This window comes from Oncorhynchus gorbuscha, linkage group LG05 (assembly GCF_021184085.1).
Source record: "Oncorhynchus gorbuscha isolate QuinsamMale2020 ecotype Even-year linkage group LG05, OgorEven_v1.0, whole genome shotgun sequence".
Lineage (NCBI taxonomy): Eukaryota > Metazoa > Chordata > Actinopteri > Salmoniformes > Salmonidae > Oncorhynchus > Oncorhynchus gorbuscha.
The window spans coordinates 5,161,033-5,170,320 of NC_060177.1; the positions used below are offsets into that span (position 1 = coordinate 5,161,033).

A 9,288-nucleotide genomic window follows, 5' to 3' on the forward strand; every position below is an offset into this window, starting at 1 on the left:
TTCCTCCCTATCTATCTGCTCCCCTCTCTCTCGCTCTTCCTCCCTATCTATCTGCTTCCCTCTCTCTCTCTCTCTCTCTCTCTTCCTCCCTCTCTGTCTCGCTCTCTCTCTCTCTCCTACTCTATTCCTCCCTCCCTCTCTGTCTCGCTCTCTCTCTTTCCCTCTCTTTTCCTCCCTCTCTGTCTCGCTCTCGCTCTTCCTCCCTATCTATCTGCTTCTCTCTCTCTCTTTCTCCCTATCTATCTGCTTCCCTCTCTCTCTCTTCCTCCCTATCTATCTGCTTCCCTCTCTCTCGCTCTTCCTCCCTATCTATCTGCTTCCCTCTCTCTCTTCCTCCCTCTCTGTCTCACGCTCTCTCTCTCTCTCTCTCTCTCTCTCTCTTTCTCTCTCTCTCTCTCTCTCTCTCCCTCTCTTCCTCCCTCTCTGTCTCGCTCTCTCTCTCTCTCTCCCTCTCTCTTTTCCTCCCTCTCTGTCTCGCTCTCTCTCTCTTCCTCCCTCTCTCTCTCTCTGCCTCATTTTCAATTCTTTCAATTCAATTTGCTTTATTGGCATGACGTAACAATGTACAATGCTCTCTCCCTCTCTTCCGATTTCATCTGTTCATCTCTCGTTTGTGTTATGATAGCTTGTCTTATCGTCGGCCCACATTTTTTTCTGTCAGTAGAGTTTGTTTGTAGTGTTTCTTCCTCACTGCCTCTACTTATCTCTCTCTCTTCTTTCTTCTAACTGTCTCTCTTTCCTCTCTCTTGTTTCTCAGTCTGAAGAAGTGCCTTGTCAACAGGATGGCGGATCCTTCGATCCTAAGAGACCTCAAACTAAACAGGAGAAGTAGCTGTTTGCTACCCTCGTATGCAAATGGCTGTTGCTGGAGGTTAAATTAACATTTTTAATTAAAAAATTAGCACCAAACAAACAAAGCAAAACACACTAACGATTAAGAAAATCTAAATAAACCTCTTCAATGAATATAACACATAGAGAGAGAGAGAGAGAGAGAGAGAGAGAGAGAGAGAGAGAGAGACAGAGACAGAGACAGAGACAGAGAGAGAGAGAGAGAGAGAGAGAGAGAGAGAGAGAGAGAGAAGAGAGAGAGAGAGAGAGAGAGAGAGAGAGAGACAGAGACAGAGACAGAGACGAGACAGGGTTTTATGTAGGAAGAAGTTCAATCTTTTATCTGATCTGGAATCAATTGTGATTTATTATGAATTCGCTGGAGTTTATAGATACATAAACACAAATATACTGTATGGCTTCTGTCGTCTATTGGGTCGCAATTATGAACCAATATTTTCTAGACAAAGTTCCAGTTTTGAAAATGTGATTATTGTCCACAGTGAGGGAGAACTCCTAATAGATTACAATTTTAAACTGACTGACAACATCAAACAATTTGTTTTATATAATTCACTCAAAAACTTGGTTTGCTTGTCTTGAAAAATTACCCCCCCGCCCCCAAGTATCAAAAGGTTTTTAAACAGCATTGTGAAGCTCCACTCAATATTCCCATCTGATTTTAAAGATATTAGATAAAGATATTAGAGCATTAGAGTGAAATCAAAGCAACCTCTCTTCCATGGAAACAAGGCCAGGAGGAAGCAGGACTGTATGGCGCTCTAACGCCCTCTAGTGGCGATATAAGGACATACACTAGCTGGATCAAACGTCGACCATTACCATTCAAAATGTCTGACTTTACTTGGGGAGAAATGTCCTAAAGACAACAGCTCTGTAATATTGTAAGATAAAATAAAATAAGAAAGGAAACTATTTAACAAAAAATGATTTAATTTCAAAAAACATTGCATAAAAAACATTTACTCTCAATTTTTCCGTTGGATATCTCATAATTCACAGAAAGGTGATGCAATCTGAGTAATGATGACTCTAATGCTACTGGGTGTTGTGGATAAAGGCACCGGTTCTCAATGTCTGTGTCACTAGACTGAATCAAAATAGGAACAAGGCATTGGTTTTGGGGCAAGGTGACAGTTGGTGCCAGTTGACTTTTAGTCGTCTCCTCCACACAGACTCAGCAGACCTTCTGATAGTTTCTTTAGTGTGCTCCTGATAGGGGACAGAAAATAAAGGAGTTGAGACTCTTTCTGTCCGCTAGAGCTAAGCAAGGAGGAAGGCAAGTTCAGTCAAGACCCTCAGTTTGTCATGAAACAAGACAGAGCAGGTTTAGAATTCTACGAGATGTTACACTGTGTTAGCTTGCCGTCACATCCCAATAAGAAAACATAGTACTGTTGCAAGGCATGTCGGGAGTTTGGGGATTGAGAGAGAGAGAGAGAGAGAGAGAGAGAGAGAGAGAGAGAGAGAGAGAGAGAGAGAGAGAGAGAGAGAGAGAGGAGAGAGAGAGAGAGAAAATGTATGAGAGAGAGAGAGAGAGAGAGAGAGAGAGAGAGAGAGAGAGAGAGAGAGAGAGAGAGAGAGACAGAAAATGCGAGAGAGAGACAGAGAGAGACAGAGAGAGACAGAGAGAGAGAGAGAGAGAGAGAGAGAGAGAGAGAGAGAGAGAGAGAGAGAGAGAGAGAGAGAGAGAGAGAGAGAGAGAGAGAGAGAAGAGAAAATGAGAGAGAGACAGAGAGAGACAGAGAGAGAGAGAGAGAGAGAGAGAGAGAGAGAGAGAGAGACAGAGAGAGAGAGAGAGAGACAGAGACAGAGACAGAGAGAGAGAGAGAGAGAGAGAGAGAGAGAGAGAGAGAGAGAGAGAGAGAGAGAGAGAGAGAGAGAGAGAGAGAGAGAGAGAGAAAAATGTGAGAGAGAGAGAGAGAGAGAGAGAGAGAGAGAGAGAGAGAGAGAGAGAGAGAGAGAGAGAGAGAGACAGAAAATGCGAGAGAGAGACAGAGAGAGACAGAGAGACAGAGAGAGAGAGAGAGAGAGAGAGAGAGAGAGAGAGAGAGAGAGAGAGAGAGAGAGAGAGAGAGAGAGAGAGAGAGAGAGAGAGAGAGAGAGAGAAAATGCGAGAGAGAGACAGAGAGAGACAGAGAGAGAGAGAGAGAGAGAGAGAGAGAGAGAGAGAGAGAGAGAGACAGAGAGAGAGAGAGAGAGAGACAGAGAGAGAGAGAGAGAGAGAGAGAGAATAGATATATATATAGAGAGAGAGAGAGATATATATAGAGAGATATAGAGATAGAGAGAATGAAGAGAAAACAGAAAAAAGAAGAGTCCTCACAGCGATGGTCTGGTACAAGGGACTTCTGGTTCAGTTTCTTAAACTCTGTCCTGATCTTCATGAGGTCCACCTCACAGCGAGACACGACGATCCTGGTCACCACCTTCTCCTTGGCACTTTTACCCTGCAGGTGATGTCAACATCACATGGTGTTATTTATCAGGACAGGTAATTCATGTCCTTTTGTAAGCCTTGGTGTTGCCATTGACTACCATTGTTTGTGTTTTCTCCTTTCTCTGTCTCTGTGTTTATAGTTACAGTATCCAGGTAGCTTCCTTTCCAATGCTCTAGATGTTCATTTAAATTAAAAAACCAATTTGGGGTGCCTGATTTAACTCCGTAACGCTGAAGTTCAGCGCCCCATGAAATAACAAAGGTAGCATTCCCGAGTTCGTGGGAATGACATCACATTTCAAGCAGGCCATAGGAGCCCTGATCTCCGGCGATGCTGATTGGATAGAGTCCTTGGTGATGGTTTGTGTTTGTTGGATGTTAGTACTGAAGAAAGTTGTGATGACTTAACCCCTTGTTTAATCAACTCATTAACGTCTGATACATAATTACTGTGGGATGTTTTTCAGTTGATTCATAATTCAAATCTTCTAAAAGGGGGTTGCGGTTGAAGGGAGTTGAAAGGGGTTGAATAGGGTTGAGGTTGAAAAGGAATTGAAGGGGTTGAATGGGGTTTAAGGGGGTTTAATGGTGTTGAGGTTGAAAAAGGAATTGAAGGGGTTGAAGGAGTTGGAAAGGGTTTGGGGTTGAAGGAAAAGTTGAAAGGAGTTGAAGGGAGTTGAAAGGGGTTGAAGGGGGTTGAGGGGGTTGAAGGGTGTTGAAAGGGGGGTTGAAGGGGTTGAAAGGGTTTGGGGTTGAAGGGTGTTGAAAGGGTTGAAGGGAGTTGAAGGGCTGAAGGGCGTTGAAGGGGTTTAAAAGGAGTTGAAGGGAGTGAAGGGGTTGAAGGGTGTTGAAGGGGATGAAGGGAGTGGAAATGGGTTGAAGGGTGTTGAAGGGGATTGAAAGGGGGTGGAAATGGGTTGAGGGGTGTTGAAGGGATTGAAGGGGGTGGAAATGTGGGTTAAAGGGTGTTGAAGGATATTGAATGCTGGGGGTTGGGGTCGAAGGGGATGAAGGGTGATGCTTGAAGGGGGTTGAAGGGTGTTGGGGTTGAAGGGGTTTTGAAGGAAGGTTGTATGGTCTAAGGGGATGGAAGGTGTTAAAGGGAAGGGGAATGAAGTTGGTTGAAAGGGTTTGTAGCAAATGTACAAATAACAATGAGTTCATTCTGTTTCTCATGAGGACTTGTAGTTCACCATCGTACTCAGTCACACGACAAGAGGTTAACAGATAATTACCTTCATGGCTTCGCCCAGTCTGTTAGCAAAGTACTGTTGTTTGTTCTCAAAGCACTCCACTGCAAAAACAAAGCAGAGAAGAGAACAGATTGAAATCAACCTCAACTTTGTTTCTGATATCCTCTCTGGACCTGTCACTTCCTGGTTGCTTTTTCTAAAGGGTTCCTGGTAAGGAGGCTGCCTGCGTGTATAGGCACAGATCCACAGTTTGTTTCCTTAAGGGCACGACATCCCTGAAAATCAAATGTTGTTCTTCAAACAAGTTGCAATTACTGTTAATAAGGAATGAATCGACCGAGGGCCCATCTGGTACAAATAGGAGGGAAGGAGAGGAGGCAAGGTGGAGAGGAGTAGAGAACACCCCCCACCCCCCTTCTTTCCTCTCACTGCCAATTGTAATACGGTTCATAGACAACATGATGGCAGAGAGAGACCAACAGAGAGAAAGGGAGAGAGACACAGAGTGCTTTGGCAATGTTAACACATGTTTCCCATGCCAATAAAGCCCTTGAATTGAATTGAATTGAATTGAATTGAATTGAATTGAATTGAGAAAGGGACAGAGACACAGAGAGAGGGAAAGGGAGAGAGACACAGAGAGAGAGAAAGGGAGAGAGATACAGAGAGAGAAAGGGAGAGAGAGAGAAAGGGACAGAGACAGAGCGAGGGAAAGGGAGAGAGATACAGAGAGAGAAAGGGAGAGAGAGAGAAAGGGACAGAGACAGAGCGAGGGAAAGGGAGAGACAAAGACACACAGAGAAACATAGATACACAGAAGACACAGAAAGCGAGAAAGGGAGAGAGAGAGACACAGAGAGAGAAAGGGAGAGAGACAGAGAGAGAAAGGGAGAGAGACAGAGACACACAGAGAAACATAGATACACAGGAGACACACAGAGAGAGAGAAAGGGAGAGAGAGAGAGACACAGAGAGACACAGAGAGAGACAGAGAGAGAGAGAGACACAGAGAGAGAAAGGGAGAGAGAGAGACACAGAGAGAGACACAGAGAGAGAGAGAGAGAGAGAGACACAGAGAGAGACACAGAGAGAGAGAGAGACACAGAGAGAGACACAGAGAGAGAGAGAGACACAGAGAGAGACACAGAGAGAGAGAGACACAGAGAGACACAGAGAGAGAGAGAGACACAGAGAGAGACACAGAGAGAGAGAGAGACACAGAGAGAGAAAGGGAGAGAGAGAGACACAGAGAGAGACACAGAGAGAGACACAGAGAGAGACACAGAGAGAGACACAGAGAGAGACACAGAGAGAGACACAGAGAGAGAGACACAGAGAGAGACAGAGAGAGAGAGAGACACAGAGAGAGACAGAGAGAGAGAGACACAGAGAGAGACAGAGAGAGAGAGAGAGACACAGAGAGAGAAAGGGAGAGAGAGAGAGACACAGAGAGAGACACAGAGAGAGACACAGAGAGAGACACAGAGAGAGAGAGAGACACAGAGAGAGACACAGAGAGAGACACAGAGAGAGACACAGAGAGAGAGAGAGAGACAGAGAGAGACACACAGAGAGAGACACAGAGAGAGACACAGAGAGAGAGAGAGACACAGAGAGAGACACAGAGACAGAGAGACACAGAGAGAGACACAGAGAGAGACACAGAGAGAGAGAGAGAGACACAGAGAGAGACACAGAGAGAGACACAGAGACAGAGAGAGACACAGAGAGAGACACAGAGAGAGACACAGAGAGAGAGAGACACAGAGAGAGACACAGAGAGAGACACAGAGAGAGATAGAGTAACGCATAAACGGCGGAAGTGGAGTCTTGAGTGACACAGACATTCTGGCATGGAGACGGGAGCCTCGTACATTATCAATGGACAGGTAATGTTATGCAGAAGAGATTAAACGGATAGATCATTCTGGAACTAGTCAGAGAGGAATTGATGGGCTTTGTAGGAGTGTGTCAGAAACAATGGAGATGTTTAGAAGTTAATGTAGAGGTAAGAGTATCTAATGTAGAGGTAACAGTATCTAGTGTAAAGGTATGAGGAGCTAGAGGAGCTAATGTAGAGGTAACAGTATCTAGTGTAAAGGTAAGAGGAGCTAGAGGAGCTAATGTAGAGGTAAGAGTATCTAGTGTAAAGGTAAGAGGAGCTAGAGGAGCTAATGTAGAGGTAAGAGGAGCTAATGTAGAGGTAAGAGGAGCTAATGTAGAGGTAACAGTATCTAGTGTAAAGGTAAGAGGAGCTAGAGGAGCTAATGTAGAGGTAAGAGGAGCTAATGTAGAGGTAAGAGTATCTAGTGTAGAGGTAACAGTATCTAGTGTAAAGGTAAGAGGAGCTAGAGGAGCTAATGTAGAGGTAAGAGGGGCTAATGTAGAGGTAAGAGTATCTAGTGTAGAGGTAAGAGGAGCTAGAGGAGCTAATGTAGAGGTAAGAGGAGCTAATGTAGAGGTAAGAGTATCTAGTGTAGAGGTAAGAGGAGCTAGAGGAGCTAATGTAGAGGTAAGAGTATCTAATGTAGTAGTCAGAGGAGCTAATGTAGAGGTAAGAGGAGCTAGAGGAGCTAATGTAGAGGTAAGAGTATCTAATGTAGTGGTAAGAGTATCTAATGTAGAGGTAAGAGTATCTAATGTAGAGGTAAGAGTATCTAATGTAGAGGTAAGAGTATATAATGTAGTAGTAAGAGGAGCTAGAGGAGCAAATGTAGAGGTAAGAGTATCTAATTTATTGGTAAGAGTATCTAATGTAGTGGTAAGAGTATCTAATATAGAGGTAAGTATATCTAATGTAGAGGTAAGAGGATCTAATTTAGTAGTAAGAGGAGCTAGAGGAGCTAATGTAGAGGTAAGAGTATCTAATGTAGTGGTAAGAGTATCTAATGTAGAGGTAAGAGTATCTAATGTAGTGGTAAGAGTATCTAATGTAGAGGTAAGAGTACCTAATGTAGTGGTAAGAGGAGCTAATGTAGAGGTAAGAGTATCTAATGTAGTAGTAAGAGTATCTAATGTAGAGGTAAGAGGAGCTAGAGGAGCTAATGTAGTAGTAAGAGTATGTAATGTAGAGGTAAGAGTATATAATGTGGTAAGAGGAGCTAGAGTCTAATTTATTGGTAAGAGTATCTAATGTAGTGGTAAGAGTATCTAATATAGAGGAAGTATATCTAGAGAGGTAAGAGGATCTAATTTAGTAGTAAGAGGAGCTAGAGGAGCTAATGTAGAGGTAAGAGTATCTAATGTAGTGGTAAGAGTATCTAATGTAGAGGTAAGAGTATCTAATGTAGTGGTAAGAGTATCTAATGTAGAGGTAAGAGTACCTAATGTAGTGGTAAGAGGAGCTAATGTAATAAGAGTATCTAATGAGATAAGAGTATCTAATGTAGAGGTAAGAGGAGCTAGAGGAGCTAATGTAGTAGTAAGAGTATGTAATGTAGAGGTATCTCTAATGTAGAGGTAAGAGGAGCTAGAGGAGCAAATGTACAGGTAAGAGTATCTAATGTAGAGGTAAGAGTATCTAATGTCGTGGTAAGAATCTCTAATGGTGGTAAGAGTATCTAATGTAGAGATGTAGTAGAGTAAGAGTATCTAATGTAGAGGTAAGAGGAGCTAATGTAGAGTAAGAGTATCTAATGTAGAGGTAAGAGGAGCTAGAGGAGCTAATGTAGTAGTAAGAGTATCTAATGTAGAGGTAAGAGTATATAATGTAGTGGTAAGAGTCTCTAATGTAGTGGTAAGAGTCTCTAATGTAGAGGTAAGAGTATCTAATGTAGAGGTAAGAGGAGTCAGAGGAGCTAATGTAGTAGTAAGAGTATCTAATGTAGAGGTAAGAGTATATAATGTAGTGGTATCTAATGTAGAGGTAAGAGTATCTAATGTAGAGGTAAGAGTATCTAATGTAGAGGTAAGAGTATCTAATGTAGAGGTAAGAGGAGCTAGAGGAGCTAATGTAGTGGTAAGAGTATCTAATGTAGTGGTAAGAGTATCTAATGTAGAGGTAAGAGGAGCTAGAGGAGCAAATGTAGAGGTAAGAGTATCTAATTTAGTAGTAAGAGTATCTAATGTAGTGGTAGGAGGAGCTAGAGGAGCTAATGTAGTGGTAAGAGTATCTAATGTAGTGGTAAGAGGAGCTAGAGGAGCTAATGTAGTGGTAAGATTAGCTAATGTAGTGGTAAGAGTATCTAATGTAGAGGTAAGAGGAGCTAGAGGAGCAAATGTAAAGGTAAGAGTATCTAATTTAGTAGTAAGAGTATCTAATGTAGTGGTAAGAGGAGCTAGAGGAGCTAATGTAAAGGTAAGAGTATCTAATTTAGTAGTAAGAGGAGCTAGAGGAGCTAATGTAGTGGTAAGAGTATCTAATGTAGTGGTAGAGTATCTAATGTAGTGGTAAGAGTATCTAATGTAGAGGTAAGAGTATCTAATGTAGAGGTAAGAGTATAATGTAGAGGTAAGAGTATCTAATGTAGTGGTAAGAGTATCTAATGTAGTGGTAAAAGTATCTAATGTAGTGGTAAGAGTATCTAATGTAGAGGTAAGAGTATCTAATGTAGTGGTAAGAGGAGCTAGAGGAGCTAATGTAAAGGTAAGAGTATCTAATTTAGTAGTAAGAGTATCTAATGTAGTGGTAAGAGGAGCTAGAGGAGCTAATGTAGAGGTAAGAGTATCTAATGTAGTGGTAAGAGTATCTAATGTAGAGGTAAGAGTATCTAATGTAGTGGTAAGAGGAGCTAGAGGAGTTAATGTAGAGGTAAGAGTATCTAATGTAGAGGTAAGAGTATCTAATGTAGTGGTAAGAGTATC

At 42.5% G+C, this 9,288-nt stretch overlaps 1 pseudogene; it reads right to left on the reverse strand.

Annotated features, from left to right (window-relative positions):
* Positions 1 to 2,006: 2,006 nt before the first annotated feature.
* LOC124035382 lies at positions 2,007 to 4,945 on the reverse strand (annotated as a pseudogene).
* Between the last annotated feature and the right edge of the window lie 4,343 nt (positions 4,946 to 9,288).